Genomic DNA, 20,166 nt, shown 5'->3' with positions numbered 1-20,166 from the left:
GAGACGGCATGAAGTTGGAAGGTGTGAAAACATTTTGTTACATAGGAGACATGCTGAATGGAGAAGGTGGATCAGACTCGGCAACGGTTGCTGGAGTGAGATGTGCATGGAAGAAGTTTCGGGAACTGAGTGGCATGCTGACGAGGAGGGGAGTGTCGTTGAAGCTGAAGGGGAAGGTGTATGCTGCATGTGTGAGAAGTGTTATGATTTATGGGGGCGAGACATGGGTAAGGAACGTAGAGCAGCAACGAAGGCTGGAAAGGGTGGAAAGGCGAATGGTTCGGTGAATGTGTGGAGTATCATTGAGAGAAAGAGGAAGACAAATGATGAATTGCAAAAGATGATGGGAATAGAGCATGTGATGGATGCTGTGAAGAGAAACAGTTTGAGATGGTTTGGTCATGTGTTGAGGAAGGATGAAAGTGACTGGTTGAGAAGAGTGATGGAAATGAATGTAGAAGGTAGTAGAGGATGGGGAAGACTGAGAAAGACTTGGCTGAAGATGGTCGAAGAAGAAATGCGGGCAAGGGGGTTAACAAGGATGATGCAGAAAATAGGGCAAAATGGAGAAGATTGTCATGTTCATGTGGACTGCAAAGCTAATCCCCGCTCTTTCAGGGAAAATGGCCTTAAAATGTCTGTTTTTGTTGTTGAAGGTGTTTCGGTATGGAGAACGTCTCGGGCATCTCGTGTTCACACGAAAAGGCAAGCTGGTGTATTTTAATTTTGCTGTACGTATTTTATTTTGACAAACATGGACCGTTAACTGAAAATTAAACCCAATGATGGTGGCGGAACTTCAGGAGTTGCTAAAAGGAGGTGAAACACATTGTCAGGAAATACAACCCCGGATATATTGAGTTCTGGTTTACAGTGGAAGGGTATTCAGTCAGAGCAGGCTATCAAGTTCCTGTTACCATTCACCACCACATACCTGTGTGATTCAGGGTTTTCACTTGTGATTGGCACTAAATCAAAGACCAGGAATGATCTGAAAGCAACTTTGAATGGTACGTTGTGAGTCGGCCTCTCACCCACCCCACCTCAGATTGATCTGATAGGTTCTCAGAAGCAAACCAAGTATCTCACTAACGTAAGCATCACTCTATATTTAAGGCTTTAATGTTTATTTTAGGCCAACAGATCACCTTTAAACTAGGATAGCATCCATGTCCTACTCAGATCTTTAAAGACAGATTTTTGGTCACAAATACATGGAATTAGAGTGGCCGATCCAGCTTACCCCCTTATTTTTGGCTCATCAGGACAACGAACTGGCAAATCATTTATTTGTGACCATGCTTCACAGCTCAAAGGTGAGTGTGGCTTTCTCTTACGTATACTGTTAGTGTATATGTGGTGATCAAGATGGATACGCTTACCGTTTAGCTGGATATGAGATCAAATTTGATAAGATAATAACTCACAAAAAATTCCAAACTGAGTAAAGAAAATAACATGTATAACTTTCTGTGATTAACATAAGCATGGTATCCTTGGCACGTCATCGGTGAAATGGAAAACTTATTGGAATGGGTCAAGTCCCAAGGCCTGAGAGCAGAAACAGCCTAAGCAGTGATCGATATGTTTGGAGTCGAGTATCGGAAGATTATTCGAGCTTGTATTGAGTCGGATCCATTGCGGACTGAGCTCCTCTCTCTCGCCAAAGAGAAATTCCAATTTGCAATGTATGCTGACTTCTGTAAATTTATTAATTCTTTTTCGAAGCCACAAGATATCCTTATTGCATGTTCTTCTCTATTGGGGAATATTTTCGTCACCTTAGAGAATGTTATTTGGGAACTTTGCAGTTTCTGTGAAAAGATTTTTGGATCTCAAAATGTGCACCTGGACAACGTTTCTGGTATCTGTGGAATCGGGCTCAGTGATTCCTGCTGTCTCCAATTTCAGGATGATGGATTAACACCAAAGTCTGATACGTGACGTATTCTTTAAATACAACATCACATGTCAAGAAGTAACCTTTAGGTTCTGTGGCTGATTTTTTTTTTTATCCCTGCCACCAAATTCGGTGGTTATGTTTTCACTCCTGTCTGTTTGTGAGCAGGAAATCTGAAAACATTATGGATGGATTCTGACTAAACTTGTTGGACAGGTTGCGTGTGTGCTGACGTATTGGTTAAATTTTGGTGAAGATCCAGATAATCAGCCCATCCGCCGCGCAAGGGAGGTGTGTGTGTGTGTGTGTGTGTGTGTTGTGTGTGTGTTGTGTGTGTGTTGTGTGTGTGTTGTGTGTGTGTTGTGTGTGTGTTGTGTGTGTGTTGTGTGTGTGTTGTGTGTGTGTTGTGTGTGTGTTGTGTGTGTGTTGTGTGTGTGTTGTGTGTGTGTTTTGTGTGTGTTGTGTGTGTGGTTGGTTTTTGTCTACATATGTGGATTTCAGAAGGTGGAATGGAGGCCTCCCAGTCTCGAAGTATCCACCACTATTTCAGTAATAGTATGGGAACCAACTTCACGAAAGTGAACCAACTTCTGCTAATTTCACCCCAAATACACTCTTTTTGAAATACCAACTTCTGTCCTTGTTGTCCTTGTGTTTTATACTTCTCCCATCCTCCCCCCCTCCCACGCCTCCTCCCCCCAAGCCCTCTCGCTCCCGCACATCTCCTGATGTCCGTGCTCTCAAATGTTGTGTTTGTGTGCTTCCCCTTCTCTCCCCATCTTGTCTACCGCTCCCTCTTTTTATATATTTTGTTTGTCGTTTTGATTTGTTTGTGAAATTAGTGTTAGCTCTTTCACGAGCCTCGATTCTGTATACAAAAAAAAGAAAAGAAAAAAAAGTGGCTAATCTATCTATAATTCCACGTGTGTGTGTGTGTGTGTGTGTGTGTGTGTGTGTGTGTGTGTGTGTGTGTGTGTGTGTGTGTGTGTGTGTGTGTGTGTGTGTGTGTGTGTGTGTGTGTGTGTGTGTGTGTGTGTGTGTGTGTGTGTGTGTGTGTGTGTGTGTTGTCTGTGACCACTGTTTCTCGACAACCACGGGTCCGATATACTTGAAACTTGCCAGGTATATTGCTGGGGACCCGAGGATGTGCCTTTTCAAGGTTTGAAATTAATCGGACAAGTAGTTACCGAGCTATGTCCAAAAAACGATTCAACCAATCAGAGAGCAGCGAGCTATCACGTGTGCCGAACGTGGCGAACAGACTCTGCCTCGGACGGCACATTTGAGAGCGTATTCATTTATTTCACGTTGGCAAACTATGTTGGCGCTATGTTGGCGTTAAACTATGTTTTAAAACTAATTAAAACTAATTTGCGATTCATCGTAACTGCGATATGCGACCTTCCGGACAGTGAAGACTGCACTTCCGGCAGCCAATCACAGAACACGTTGTTGCGTAGGCGTGGCCGATGTGAGAGCGAGCCGAGCCGAGCGCGTGCGCCATTATGGTTCGTAATTCGATTTCTTCCGGAGAAAATAATAATTTCTCGATTTCTTATGCGCATTATTTCTCCCAGAGCGAAGGGCGGAAGCGAAGAGCGTTGTTTTTTTTGTTTACGGGCGTACGGGCAGCGTTTTTTTTTTTTTTTGGCAAGGAACGGGCACCCACGTACGGGCATGCCCTAGTATTGTGAATTTCATTCATGCATCTGTGTACATTTATACCTTAAACCCATGTATTTGGCTAGATGGGACCATTGGGTACGAGAAACGCCCAGTTGTCATTATCTGAATGTTTACACAAACGAGTTGAGATCATATTCATAGGGCTCGTCATGTATGTGATTCGCGATATTTCTTAATTTGTTAAATTTTACATACAGTCACTAATATTTACTCAAGATATACACAAATGGTAACGAATTGTCGATAATCGTGCCCGTATGCATATACAACCCGTATATATGGTCACAATGCTTTGTTTTCTGTGCTCATTGGGATAATTAGGTTGTACCTGAACCAGGGATTACTTCATTGTTTTCCATGATTGCTTTTGGATAATGTTCACAGGAGTTTTCTGGAACTGGGATATTGAGACTTTTGCAGATGGGTTCATGGATTGCTCCACATTTTCTTCTTTTTTTTGGGTGTCCCCCAAACAGCATTTTTGTCCGTCGATTGTTTTCTTGTATAGTTGTGGTCTTTCCCCAAATGGTGCAACCTCATCTCCACTATTTTGTTTGCCAGCTCATATTCCAGTCTTTGCTATTCCTCATCATCCTTTTACTCCTCTCCTTCACCCCCCTGTTTCTTCTGTCCTTCTGTGTGTTATCATCTGCCATTTTCATTTTCATCCCATTCAATTTGTGTTGGTGTTTTCACTCGGTCCACGATTGTAAGTCGGGTCTGTTTCCCCTCCCCATTAGAGTGGTTCTTTGTTTCCTCTACCTCTGTCTCGCCACACCTTCGCGGTGAGGTTCCCAGTGATGCTCCATAGTCCAAACCATTGCTTCATCACGCAGTCCCTCCCCGTGCCATTGTGGCCACTTTTGCACCTCTCCTCTGTCCATCTCTGACCATGTGGCTCCCATCCTCTTCATTTATTGTGCTTGTCATCTGCCCTTCACCAAACCTATTTTATTTTTATTTTCGGATTTATGTGCCGCTGACTCAACTTTTTCAATTTTTTTGGATGGCACCATCCCTGCTCTGGTGGTCAATTTGGTATTCCTCAGCTGGGCCATTAATGTTGTTCCTCTGCTGGCCACCCCCTACTGTTGATGTCTTGAATAGACGTTACAGTAGTAATGTCTATTACAGTAGTAACGTAAATGGACTCCTTCTCCTTCTTGCTCTAAGGTTCCTTTTCTTGAGCTTAGTTTTTTAGATGGGTAGCACCTAAACAGCCTCTTTGCTTGGTGCCAATCTCTATCCAATTGTGAGATGCTGTTTCTTCCCACTGGAGGAGGTGCAGGCTTCATTCTTTGGAGTGAGCTCAGTGCCGCCACATAGACTAATACCACACGGTGGTTTGTGTCCCATAATTTGTTTTCTTTTACTTTATGTCCAACACGCATTTCATTTGTCGAAGGCTATTACCTTCCCCCGGCACTTCGCCCACCCTCCTTCAGCCCATCGGAAGTAGTTTCTCACTTCTGGGATCTCCGAGCTGGTGACTCGACATTACGTTTGTCGATTGCTTCTCTGAATAATGTTTGGAGCACACAATCAACCGCAAGGCCTTGTTCGGGTTCGCAGACCTCCATGCCCATTGCATCTGTCACTGAAGTGCTTTTCCTTGCCATTCTGAGCATTTCCTTCCCAGCAAGGTCGTCCTCATGTCCTCTCGATACCGGAACAGTCTCTGAGCGTCGTCTCTGGTGGAAACAGGCCTTCAATCCACATTTGCTTCCTGTCTGGCTTCATCTCCGCTCCTTCATTATCCTCTCTGTCCCGCTCAAATTACCAGCCACGTCGTCCTCGACTCTGTCACATCGACGCCCAGGAAACCGCACAGTTCTCCAGAGACATGAACCATCTCTAATTGGGTCTGCAATCTACATTCACCTCGTATCGTGCTTCATCTCCACTGCTTAAATACTCCTGTAAAGTACCTGCAGAAAGTGGGCATGGCGATGGGTTGCCATACCTGATCTAACCTGCCTCGCTGTATTTGTTGTACTTTCAGATGGGGTGAAAGTCACAGAAAAATCTCAGTTTAACTGTGGTGTCAACAAGGGTTTCTGCAAATTGGAACATGCAGTCCATAATATTGGCATTTCTTGTGTCTTTGACATGAAAGACTTTTACATTCCCATGTTGTGCTTGGAGGTAGCTGTTTAATTACCCTGCAAACTCAAAGTGATAGGTGGGGTGAAGCAATTGGTTCACGTCCGTCTGTCCACAAATGTTGGCAACTTATTTGAATTTAATGTTTTATTTTGAACACGAATCTGAGCATGAATCTGTAAACAAACCTGTCGTTTAACAGTACTTTGGCTGTGAATTTTTACCGACCGCACATGCGCAGAGAGTGCGATAATATTGTGATTGTTATGAAACCTCCCCACCCCCCCCCCCTGGTAAATAAGTGCACCTCCCCCCCTGGTCGGTCATCGTCATGCTGTTAGAATCGGTCATGCTGTTAGTTTACGTGTGCAGATAGACCTCCACCTGTTTAGATGGAAATGGGGCAAATGCGTTGGGTGGGTTTTGTTATGTTTTTCCCTTCTCTCCAATTCTCTTACACGATGCTCGATCATCTTTTAAACAAAACCACATTGCAGACAAAACCTCTTCACTCACTCAAAAGCGCTAGGAGGGAAAGATCCGTGGATGTACAGGAAAACCATGATGAGGTGTGGCCGACCTTGGGGACGAGCCATACATTCTGCATGATTGTTTTTGCGGGAGAGTGTGCTGGTACGTGCTGCGCCGAGTCAAGGGGCACGCCACGACTTCTCCCTCCTGGAACTCCACCTCCTAGGCACATTACTCCAATCCAATTGGCTTAAAAAGTTGGAATGCCCGAGTTTCTGCTGTTAGAACGTGCTGGGGACCCGTGGAGAAGCTGCCTACCTGTTTGTGCCATGGAGTGATCACTTGCCAAGATCAATTGCGCTTAAGCTGGGACAAGCTGCTCCATAGCTGATCCAAACAGCACAGGGCGGACTGCGCTGTGAGGAGTCGAGCACAGGGCCGAAGGACGAGAACAAGAGAGCCACAAGGTCCTTAGTGTGTGAAGATATCCCCACTACAGATGTGCATAATCCTTCTTTTGCTTTCCTCAAAAGAACCGCTAATTCGTCTCGTTGAGACGCACATGGTGTTTGTATCACGATTGAAAGAGCTATCAATGATTGGCCTCTTGATACGTCTTCCTCTAAAGTCTAAAGCTTGCACTGCACACACTGTTCTCATTCACACTCACAACATTCTGCTCTCATTACCCCTCCCTTTTTCCTATTTGTCTTCCCGTTGTGGGATTGGCACACGTATGTCGACGCCTGCCGAGGTTGTCAGTGGTCTTCAATATAGTTTGCCCTCCCTCTTTGTCCGCTTTACTTCCTCTCTATATTTTTTCCTTAATGATTCTGTTGGAGCCAGGTCTTGTGTATAAATAAATAACTAAGAATGCTCAGGGTGAAATAAGTGCTATGGGTAAGATCTGCTCTTTTGTGCCTTTCTTAATGTTTGGTTATTGTTTGATGTGCTTGAAAACATGTGCCCCATTATTATTATTGAATCTTGTGTGCTTGTAAATACCTGCCATTTCTTTGGTGTATGCTTTTCCATCCTGTCCGTTTTTGTTTCATTTTCCTTCAATGGCTTGATTTAGTGTGTACAAATAGATAATGTTATGGATCCTTCACTTCCGCCTTTGTTGTTATTACAAGCGTGATTCGGTGCACTCCCTGCGCCTCACCACACGTCGTTTCAGAGGGGTACGCATCTTTGACCATTTTGGTCTTTTGGATCTTCATGGTGTTTTGGGTCTTCAGGGTCATTTGGATCCTCTGGGACTTTGAGGGTATTTTGGGTCTTTGAGGTGTTTTGGGTATTTTGGTGTCTTCAGAGGCTTTGGGGTCTTAAGGGTCTTTTGTTTCCTCTGGGTCTTTAAGAGTCGTTGGGGTGTTTTTTATTTGGGGTATTTAAGGGTCTTTTGGGTCTAAAGGGTCTTTAAGGGTCTTTACAGTTATTTGGGGTCTTCGGGGTGTTTTGGGTCTTCGGGGTGTTTTGGGTCTTCGGGGTGTTTTGGGTCTTCGGGGTGTTTTGGGTCTTCGGGGTGTTTTGGGTCTTCGGGGTGTTTTGGGTCTTCGGGGTGTTTTGGGTCTTCGGGGTGTTTTGGGTCTTTGGGGTGTTTTGGGTCTTTGGGGTGTTTTGGGTCTTTGGGGTGTTTTGGGTCTTTGGGGTGTTTTGGGTCTTTGGGGTGTTTTGGGTCTTTGGGGTGTTTTGGGTCTTTGGGGTGTTTTGGGTCTTTGGGGTGTTTTGGGTGTTTTGGGTCTTTGGGGTGTTTTGGGTCTTTGGGGTGTTTTGGGTCTTTGGGGTGTTTTGGGTCTTTGGGGTGTTTTGGGTCTTTGGGGTGTTTTGGGTCTTTGGGGTGTTTTGGGTCTTTGGGGTGTTTTGGGTCTTTGGGGTATTTAAGAGTCCTTGGGGTATTTAAGAGTCCTTGGGGTATTTAAGAGTCCTTGGGGTATTTAAGAGTCCTTGGGGTATTTAAGAGTCCTTGGGGTATTTAAGAGTACTTGGGTCTTTTTTGGTCCTCGGGGTCTTTTGGTTCTTGGGGTGTTTTGGGTCTTGGGGAAATTAAAGGTTCGTCAAAGGTCTGAGGGGTCTCAGCAGTCTTTACACAATTAAGAGCGTAATTAAGAGGGTGGTTATTTCATCTGAAGAAGAAGACGTTTCGTCGCATATAAACGTAACGACATACATAATCAAATATGTTTGCTCTATTATGATAAGAGATGTATCTCCTTTAACATTTCGCTCGTTAATTCACAGGTTGTTCCATTAGGTCTTTGAAGTCCATCATGATTCAGATCATGTTCTCTGAAATCCATAACTTTGTCCTCTGAAATCCAATCATCATGAGAGCTTCATTGAAAATTTCATTACAATGTCATTTCTAAATCATGAGATTCTCTATGAATTCTGTGTAAGTAATCCTCAGACATGCTCTCTTTATGACGATTCCATAGTTGTTGGGGTTCAGTTAGGGCACACTGTTATGAGAATGGCAAATAAGCGTCGCAGTCGTCTCGGAGAGCGACTAATAACAGCTTCTTCTGGAGTTTGTTTCTAGTGTCAGTCAAATCCAGTAAGCCATGTAATAAACAGGCCTCCTTGAAGGTATCACAAATCCTATCCTCGTTTGTCTTCAAGTCCTCAAAAGACTTTGGACCATGAACAGTATGAAGTAACAGCCTCACATGGAAGACTTCACCCATATTTGGATGTAATGCGTACACCCTTCCAAGGGCATCCTTCGACTTTACCCTTGGATAAAGTTCTGCAGGATTGCCTTGAACACTCCTTTTCCACTTTCTGCCACCAGCAGCCCAGGTGATATATTTTGGAACCTCATTGTAAAGGAGTGTCTGAGCAAAATTACCTTCTCTCCAAAGCTGGAAAAAAAGCTGGAAGAGTTGTAATCGAGGCCTCTTGGGCTTTTTGTGCTGCAGTGTTGGAGTTATAATAAATCCTCTGACAATTTTCTGGATGAACTTGAAGTTTCTGAATGGTTGGATGATGCTCATGGATGGCAAAGCCAAAGATTCTCCAGAGTGCTTCATTGGTACTTAAATATCGAGCATTCTGATATACATAGGTCTCATCATGGTGGTCTTGTCCATCTCTGCCTAATGAAAATACAGCCATATCTTGACCTTTATTTACATATTTACAGACGTACTTAATCGATTTAACATAATTGTAAAATTCTACATTGATCTGGGCATTGCACATTCTGGAGAGATATGGATTGTGTGTGGTATAAGGCCAAGTAAAAAAAAAAAAAATGTTTCTCGTCCCCGCCCGCTTCCTTTTTGGTCACCGCCTACTTTTATTTACTATTTAATACTATTTTTTTTAAATATATACTTGTTTTTAATAAAATCGTTTTGCGAAGATACTCGGTCTAAAACTTGCCGTTTCCGGGCGTTTGCTGATCGTATCTTGTGCATTGATGATCTGAACTATTATGGATCCCGCCCTCTAACGGAACTTCCTGGTTAATACATGCTAGGCTTAACGCAGACACTTTGTGCTAAAGACGGTCAATTCTTGCAGCGGTTGTGCACTGGGCAAGTGCAATTTACGTGTAAAAATCTTGCATTTCATACTTTTAATGGTACAAATTTGAGTGGGGAATATGACGATATTCGTATATGTAAGCATACGTTCGTCGACAAAAGTTTTGAAGTCTTGGTTCGCGAGATCAGTTGTCGATGAGAAGCGAACGTTGAACGATCTCTTCGCTAAATTTGCCAGTGGAGAATTTGACGATGGAGATGACATTCCAAACAACGAAAGTAAGTTGGCGTCGTGATATAGCGTAAATATTTAAGCCATATCAAGACATACATTTTCTCGTGTACTTGTTTTTAAATACTTGGTGCATTAAAAAATCCATATGTAGCTGTAACGCTATACTTGGATGGCCTAGTACTAGTTTAGTGTATTCTGAAGTGTGAATTCAGTCAGGCCATAGTCCTACCCTATGATGTAGGTTTAATGGTGGGAGGTGGGAGTACAACACGGGTCTCTGAGTGAGAAGCTCGGTATCTAGGCCCTGTTGTAGTTAATAAAGTAGGCCTAGATTTCTGCAGTATTGATTTTTCATTTATTTCGTGGTCATTCAATGTGGAGTTGTGAGGTTGAATGGCCACAGTGGTCATTCAATTCATGGCAGCCATCTTGGAAAAAAATAGCAAAAAAAATGAAAATAGTAAATAGTAAGGGCCTCCCTCCTCCTTTTTTCAAAAAAGTCCAGACGAGAAACTTTTTTTTTTTTTTTTTTACCTGGCCTAATCCACCGATTGTCTCCAACATGTTTAGCCATTAGCACCTAAATGCCACCATCAGCAACTTTTCTCCTCCGGTACAACGGATATCCATCTCTATCCGATTGGGTTTCCAAGAGAAAATATTTAGGGTAGTTCTTGGTGCATTTTCCAGCTCTCATGCAAGGTGACTTTATTTTATAATGTGCACATGGTCCATGAACCATTTTGTCAATATAATTTTGTGGAGTAATGGAACTTCATCTTTACTGCGGAACTCTGCACAAATTACAGCATCTATTTCATTGGGCATTAACTTATTCTGTAGCCAAATCAATATATGGGTATGCATCCTCTCTTTTGCCATTCAAATGTTGTCATATGGCATCTTACTTTTCCAAATACATGTTTTTTCTTGAGCAAATCCATAAAAGCAATGATTTTTTGTTGGAAAACTCTTGCTATTAAATCATGATGCTCATCTGGCTTTTGATTTGCCATGAGTTCTCTTTTAATCTTTGGCCACTGAGAATTGCAAGTGTATGTCATGAATAAATCAGGTTTTCCATAATTCCTCACGTAACATATTGCATCTTGTATTTTCTCATTCATGTACCTTGGTCCACCAATAAAGTTTTTGGGAAGAATTACTAATTTTCCTATTGTTGTTGGATCTCTGTCATTTATAAATGCGTCACTTAGATTTTGGTAATCAGTTGCTCATAACTGAGCTTGATGGGTGTGAACAAATAATAATCTTTCTGATGCAATTTTAACCCACATATCAACTGCAAATTGGTAGAAAAGAGATGTGGATCTTTGTATTGTGTTGAATTCATGTTATCTTTCCATTAATCGATATGAATAAAAATTCATAGCCAAAACCTTCGATGAAGTTTGAGTTCCAGTTTGTGGATTTTCCTGGAAATACTGAAAGTGGTAGCCATCCATCTTCCCCATTCCAAAACAGCAAATGATATTGAAGTGAGTCAAAGGCTCTTTCTGTTTCGTTAATTCTTTTCAGTCGGCTGTCTCTTTGCTCGATTACAATATCTCTTGTGCAATGCTCCTGACCAACCAATAATATCGCCACTTCATCTGTAATAGGAGCATTATATCTCCGTTCATATTCTCCAGCTGGGGTTTATCAGCATGGATGATTATTATAGTGATCTGAAGTCATCTTTTCCATTGCAGACTTCATACTGGATACATAAGGATTATATTGGAAAAGCATATTGTTACGTGCTCCTCCCCGACCTTCTGGTCTCCTTATACCCCCGAACCCTGGGAGGAGCCACGGCAGAAAAGAAATATGTTAATTCCGTGTCAATCAATAGGGAAACCACACCATGAGTTATCCACAACCAAAGAATATATTAAAGAGTACCCAGGAATCCCGATACAACAATAATAGTAATCAACCATACAATCAATATCTTAAGATGGTACCACCTTATCTAGTAACGTAACTCGAACTCACGGCACTCCCAGGGAATGGAACCGAGCACTCCTCAATGTCTCTATAACTCTCCAAGGCGAAGTTGATTCGCTCCAGCGATCGTTGGAACAATGTCCGATCAAGATCAATCGAGGCGTAAGTGGTCAAATCGACACAGAAGTCACGTGGTCCAACACCCAGCAAACTCAGGTTAGAATGGAAAATCCCTAAAGATGCGCGCCGACATACACGTTTGCCATTCAATCAGTGAATCACCGTGTAATCTTCAAACGCCGCTTTAGTACACAGCCATCCCCGGCAGACCACCAGAGGATAAGACCAGCCGACGCGACAAAAACCTTTTCCGATGAACTCAGCTCCGTGCGGGGCGGGCATTTTATCCCGCAGGGCGAAATGGTGGATGGCTCTCACTCAAGCTGGAGCCTCTAGGCAAGGATTCTCTGGAACCTCAATGCCGATACCTGACTACGCAGGTTCCTCAATACTCCGGCGATAACACCTATCGCACGAACTTCCTTTCAAGGTCTCAAAGCTCCCTCGCGACGTTCGCTCGACCATGTCCGTCACGGAGCTTCGACATGCGTCTTCCCCGACCTTTGCCTCACGACCTCTTCTTCCTCGCTCGACGTCTTCCGGTTCACGATCCGATTTCCTCTCTCATTTTTACTATGAGCGCTTTTTAAGCTTTTAACCACAATAACCATTTCCCTTAAACAACAATAACCGCCGTTTCCTTCCAACCCCGATAAGAATAATAATACATAACCAGTAATGTGACAAGTGGATGAAAACCACAACCATGGAAAGGCCGAATCCGTAACAATATCTTGAAGAGCATGAACAATGTTTGAATCAAGATTGGGAATTTGTACATTTGTTCCATGTTTGACCTCTTCTTCTTCATGACTCGTGAAATCCATTTGCAGAAATTTAGCAGGTTCATCTCGTAAAGGTAAAAGAGAACCAATTTTATGATGAATCTGGCCTTTTAATTCTAAAAGTGGGCATATAACCATCCTCTGATTTGATTTGTTCCAAAAGACGTCATGTGAAAACAGCTGTTGTACTTTCTAATGTTTTTCAAGAACATTTTAGAATCTGGAGTTCTTCCCATTAGAAGAGCATTTAATGGTTCCGGCGGCTCCCTCAAAAGTAGTAATTGAACTTTACCATTTGAAAAACACATGGAAGGTGGCTCTCTTTTCCATTTTTTTGCATGGCAATGCTCACATATTTCTGATCTCTACCAATATCGTAATTGGGGTTTGATTCGTAGTCAATGTTTGGATCATCGTTGAAAGCATTTAGGAATAATGTTGGTCACCTACTTGCCTCCGTTGTTCTTGTTCAAATTGTTGCCTTCTTATTCTACCCTCTTTGTCTTCTCTTGCCGTTATTGCAGCTTGTCACTGTTGTTGCTCTGTTAGCCTTTTTGTTCTAGCCTCTTCATCTTCTCTTGCCCTTATTCCAGCTTGTTGCTGTTGTTGCTGTGATCGCCTTTTTGTTGTATCCTCTTGATCTTCGGTTGCCCTTATTGCAGCTTGTCGCTGTTGTTGCTGTGTTTGCCTTCTTGTTGTAGCCTCTTCATCTTCTCTTGCCGCCTCTTCATCTTCTCTTGCCCTTATTGCAGCTTGATGCTGTTGTTGCTGTGTTAGCCTTTTTGTTGTAGCCTCTTAATCTTCTCATGCCCTTGGATGAAGTTTTATACTTGTCGAATTATCGAATTATGACATCATAATGGAGGCCTTGGGCTGACAGAGTTAAAAATTGGGCACAGTCTATTCCAGACCAAGAAAAATATGTGTGTAAAGTTTGGCGATTCTATGTGCAATGGTGTAGACGTAGTACTGCACACAAACAGATAGACAAACAGACAAACCAACCAACCAACATACTTGCCGGAATCTTTTCTGGCAAGTAACAAACAGACTCAAATGCAATACCCTCTCCTCATCCGAGGGTAACAAGATCGGAATCTTACAGCAGCGTAGCCGGGCTTGTAAAATAAACCACAAACACATATGATTAGCTTTTTAAACAGCCGCTAATGCTGTTCATAGCATTAAACAAAGAAATTTGGAGGAATCCCGACATCCCTGAGGTACGCTTTACTTACAGAACTGAGCGAAGATCGACTGTAATCTATATACCCCACAAGGGTTGGGTCAATAACATGACCCTTCCTTCCCGGCCTATAAGTACTGTGTCATTGGAAGAGACGTAACGCCAATGCCTTCGATATTTCATGGTTATTTTAACAATCGGTTTGTTTGTTTTTCACACTGAACAAAAAACGTAAAGGTAGAGCATGGCAATTGTGATATATGACAGGTTCGACGATATGTTCAGCCTGAACAAAATAATGACGTCATAATGGAGGCACCTATGACATCATCATTAACATATTTTATTCCCCATGGAGAGTTCTTTACAATGAGCCGTCTAAATTTTTTTTATTCAGCTTTCGGAGATATGGAGGGTGCAATGTTTTTCCGTTTTTCCAAGATGGCAGCCGAACTATGTGACCGATGACATCATTTTTTTTTTTTCTCCACCAGTTTATGCCGACATGGTGCTCAAGAAATTTCATCTTGATTGGCTGAAGTTTTGTACTTGTCGAATTATGACGTCATAATAGAGGCACCTATGACATCATCATTAACATATTTTATTCCCCATGGAGAGTTCTTTACAAGGAGCCATGTCTCAATTTTTTATATTCAGCACTTTCGGAGATATAGAGAGGTGCAAGGTTTTTTGGTTTTTCCAAGATGGCTGCCGAACCACGTGACCGATGACGTCATCATTTTTTTTTTCTCCACCAGTTTATGCTGACGTGGCGCTCAAGAAAAGAAATTGCATCTTGATTGGATGAAGTTTTGTACTTGTCGAATTATGACGTCATGATGGAGGCCTTGGGGCGAGAGAGTTAAAAATTTGGCACAGTGGCTATTTAGTCCTTGAGCCAACCGGCCATATTTTGAAGTGAATGCTCCGGCGGGGGGAGTAATTCTCATTATGATTTTCCATTAGACCAATGTCTCAAGTGTCAGAAAAGGTGTGATGGACATCTGAGAACGGTAGCTTAGTGCCCGGATGGACGCCATCTTTGAAACCACCCAGCTCGAAAATGCCCATTTGGTGGGGTACATTGTTGCACGTGTATCTGGACTTCTATACTAGCTATCGATGTGCGGTTGACGACTAAATATACGTCCGATGTGTACCGTCTAAATAAAAAATAATATGAAGCATTTTGTTTTAGATTAATTATTATAAAAATCAATCATCGAAAAAAAATCATATATTTTTCAATATTTTATTATTAGACTTGTACTTTTTTTAGTGAAACAACACTGGTATGATTTTCCAAATTATGCATTGTGCTACACCGTTTATCTGTCTATAAAAATAACTCAAAAACTAAAACATATCATCCACCACGAGTGTACACAAAAAATATATGAAAAGGCATGCACTTTCCACAAACCGAAACTATGTCAGTTGGAATTTCCCGCCGATAATCAACCCACAGAACCCAGTGCCGAAAGTGACGTCAGTCTATTCTATATCTATATTCTATATTCTATATCTCAGTCTGAGATTTGTTGCGGTGACCTGATTAATTTCTGAGGGGGGGGGGGGGGGGGGGGGGGAGGTGGGTGGCTTAAGAACTAAAAGTGAACATGTTAGATGGCGCCACATACAACTCTATTATAGAGTTGTATTGTGGCGCCATCTAACATGTTCACTGACTTGGATGAGTATGTCTATGTAAGCTGGCGAGCTTTTCGGATATCGGAGTAATCTAACGTCAGTCTTTTTGTTCTTTCAGCTGAGATGGCCGGTGTCGAGGCGAAATGGGCGAAGATTGAACCTGAGTCCGGAACGTGCATCCTGTGCAGCAAGAAGTCGCCACTCTCTGAACTAAGCAAGGCAGCGGGCAACAGTTCTTGGAAGACATTGTGTGACGCAGCCGCAGTTAGAAACTTTTATCCAATTCTAAAGCTAGTCCAAGAAGGCGCAGTTGAACTTCCTAATATTCCAATATTATACCATAGGGCTTGTAGATCAGACTTCACTCACAAAAACCACCTAGCTACTTTGACCAATGCAGCTAGAAGTTCTTCAGTTGATACTGGCGATGCGGTGCGACGGCGATCATCACGGGAAGAGACAGGATCAACTTCAACGGTCTACGATGATAAATGCATTTTTTGCCAGCGTGCTTCAAAATTCATAAAAGGCAGTCATACCCGTGAAACAGTTGTCTTGGCTGTTGAACTTCGAGCAGATAAGACAATAAGAGATGCTGCGACAGCTCGCAATGATGAGAGAGTTTTGGCATTGACTACACGAGATATGGTTGCAGCTGAGGCTCACTACCACTTCTCCTGCTATAGAAACTACACACGGCCCCAAAAACCTCAAGTAGAAACTGACATTGAAGATAATATCGAGAAAAAAGAAATGATACGATGTATATTCAATTTCATTCGCACTGACTTGTTCTTGAACCCGAGGATTGTTCCAATAGTTGATGTTGCAACAGATATCCTGTCTTCAGATACATTTTCAGTTGATGTTCGTGACTCCATCAAGAAGAATCTGCAGCGCACATTACAAAGAGAGTTTGGAGAATCGCTCATCTTCTTCAATGTGAAACACCGTGTATACTTGATGCCCGATAATCTGACAAAGCGAGAGATTGCTGCAGAGTGCGTAAACCTGAAAGCAGAAGTGAAAGCATTTGAACGAACGGACGGTGAAAGTAACATTGTGCGTGCAGCTACTTCACTGCGACACCAGATCAAAGATGCTCATTACAATGAACGTTGGCCGCCTCAGCCAGCAGAACTCACTTCAGATTACGTGAAGATACCAGATTCTCTTCGTGTATTTCTGCATACTTTGATTTGCGGGAGTGGGGGTAGCTCTGCGCGTGCCGACACACTGGTATGGTCGATGGCTCAAGATATCATCAATGCTGTACACCGGGGTACCATCAGAACATCGAAGCATGTCCTACTTCCGTGGGTCATGAAAATGCTCACCGGTAATACAGAGGTCATCAGAATATTGAATCGACTCGGGCACGGATGTTCGTACACAGTTCTGGAAGAAATCGAGACAGCGCTATGCATAGACAAATTAGCAAGTGTGGAGAAAGATACAGTACCACTTCCGTCACATGTGCACCCTTCGGTCCCGACTGTATTAGCATTCGATAACATCGACAGGCTAGAGGAATCGCTGAGTGGTGGCGGAACATCGCATCCCGTCAACGGTATCATCGTCCAACCGAAGTCGCAGTCGTGTTTGCCGCCCCAACCTCCATCGGCAGTATCCAAAGCAGATAAGAAGCGATCTATCCCGTCATCCAGCGATTTACTTCCAATATACAGCGGTGGGAAACGCGAGGGCCCACCTGCAATCAAGCCTGCAGATCTTTCTGACACTCTTGCAGGCGCAACATCCCTTGCGCAGCGCCGAAATCACGTATGGATTATGACTCGCATGCTGGAACCATGCGACCAGACAATCAGTTCGTGGACTGGTTTCAACATCATGACTAGAGATCGTGTTCAGGTGACGGAAGATGTAGTTGGCTACCTGCCGACTATAAATGCGCCTGCCACAGATATGGCAACAGTGCAAGAAATCCTCAGAGAAGCTCTGAACATCATGTCATCACTTCAGCTTGAGCGTATACCGGTGGTGCTAGACCAGGCACTATTTGCTAAGGCGCCCGAAATAGCATGGAAAGATGTCGATCGATATGGAAGAATCGTGCTCATGATGGGGAACTTCCATACCATCTGTAACTTCATGTCGAGCATTGGGAAAATGTTTGGAGATACAGGCCTTCGGGATGTAGCTGTTGAGTCAGGAGTAATCGCTGAAGGTTCCATCAACAGGGTTCTGGAAGGCAAGCAATACAACCGTGCTGTGCGACTCCACAAGTTGATGTACGAGGCACTAATGTGCATCATTTGGAAGGGCTTCCAGGTGTGGATAGAAAGCAATCATCCTGACAAGGAACCCCAGATTCGAAGCACTGACCTCAAAATTCGCAGCATCAAGGAGGATGTTTGCCACGAGACTCTCGCTGCTGCTCTCGATGATGATTCATGTGTACAGAGCTTTGACATGTTCGCGAAATACCTACATTTTCTGCGAACCAAACATGGAGACCTGGCTCGCTTCTGGATGATGTATATTGATATGGTAGAGACCCTGCTGGGGTTGATTCGTGCGGATAGAGAAGGCGACTGGATGCTTCACTTGGCTTGTGTCAGAAGAGTGATCCCTTGGTGTTTCGCAATGAACAAGGTGAACTATGCTAGATATCTACCAGTGTACTATGCACAGATGACGCAACTCCACGAAACATGCCCCGAGTTGTACAGGCATTTCAATCAAGGCTACTTCTCCGTACAGCTTAGACCAGGGAATCCATTTGCCAGAATCGCTGTTGATCAGACAACAGAAGAAACAGTAAACAAAGATACGCAAACAGCTGGAGGAACACGAGGTTTTAGTCTTCGACAAGGGGCTGTGTCACGATACTATCTAACTGCAGAAAATCGGGCTACTGCACTGAGGCAACTACGAGAAACTATCCTTGTGAATGGCAGCGACACATCTCACGCCAAGCACCCTGACTTGTCTACTTCTCGCATCAAACGTGATGAGTCTGGCGTCACAGCTATCTGTGATCTACTGGAAAATGACTGGACCAATCCATTCGCCGATGATCCGTCATGTCTTCTCAGTATATCTACCGGAGCGGCTGTGAGGGAGGACGTTTCTAATGACCTACTCAACGCCCTGCAAAAGGGGGAAGCGGCGTATCAAAGCTTCCAGAAACGTCTTGAAGAGGGAACAGGCTTTCATGACACATTGAACAAGCTAAACTTGAAGACCTTTGGTAAGATCAAGCAGAAAGTTGTGAAGGGCACAAACAAGGAGATCGTCCTGAGAGCTGACAGACAACTGTTTGCCACCATGATACTCATCGCCAAGACAAGGAACCTCGACATGCAACTTGTCCTTTGTCACCCACTAGGGCCGTTACCATGGTCTTTGGCAAACGTTGATGGGTCAATGAAAAAAACGAACAAAGCTGCACTTGCGAAACACATGGAAGGTCTTGTGGAACCAGCCGAGAACGTTGACAAGCGAAGTGCAACAATAATTGATGCGATGGCTCTCATACAAAAGATGCATGGCGAGAACGACACGTTCGAAGAACTATCTGACCGCATCCTTGCTGCAGCGCTTCACGCTGGTCAAGGCAGTGAGTGCATCGATGTTGTCTTTGACACATACACAGAAGAATCCATCAAAGCAGCTGAGCGTGTGAACCGCGGTTCAAATGAAGGCATCAGTTTCAGCGAGATCAGACCCGCACACAAAATCATGAACTGGCGGTGTCTCCTTGCTTGCAGCCAGACAAAGGAGAAACTGGTTGTGTTTCTGGCGGAGTCGTGGAAACATGAAACAAATCGCGAAAAGCTAGGCAACAGAACACTGTATGTCACCTGTGGTGAAAAATGTCTGGTACTGACCCGCGATAGGTGGAAGTTGGTGCAAGCACTCAAATGTAGCCACGAGGAAGCAGACACGCGTATATTTCTCCACGCAAAGCACGCCGCTACCCACTACAAGACGATCATCTTGGTGGCAGATGACACCGACGTTCTGATCATCAGTCTTCATCTCAGCAGAACCATCGATAGTCAGCTCTTCATCAGACGAGGAACAAAGGTTCGAGTCAGAATGATCAATGTTGGAAAGTTGGCTGCGGTATTGGGGTCTGGAGTTTGCAGTGCATTGCCAGGGCTTCATGCATGGAGCGGGTGTGACACTGTGAGTGCTCTGGCTAGCCAAGGAAAGATAAAGGCTTTGAAGCTTGTGCAAGCGAATGAGCTGTATCTTCAAGCATTCACAGATCTGGGATCTTCGTGGAATGTACCAACAGACGTCTTCAATAGCATTCAGGCCTTCACGTGTCAGCTGTACGCCAAGAACACGAAGATCGTCGGTGTTAATTCGCTCCGTTATCACATGTTCTGTGCAAAGAAGGGCCAGATCGAATCTGGACAATTGCCGCCTTGTGAAGACTCCTTGATGCAGCATACGCTTAGGGCCAACTATCAGGCGGCTATCTGGCGACGCAGCCTTGAAAACCTACCAGACGTCCCAACACCATCAGCAGGACATGGTTGGGAACTCGATGATGGCGGTTCGCTCACAATCCGATGGATGGCGGGTCTACCAGCTCCAGATGTCGTCTTGAA

The sequence above is a fragment of the Myxine glutinosa genome, chromosome 1, assembly GCF_964187855.1.
Source record: "Myxine glutinosa chromosome 1, kmMyxGlut1.1, whole genome shotgun sequence".
NCBI lineage: Eukaryota > Metazoa > Chordata > Myxini > Myxiniformes > Myxinidae > Myxine > Myxine glutinosa.
Note: the sequence above shows the minus strand (reverse complement) of the source record.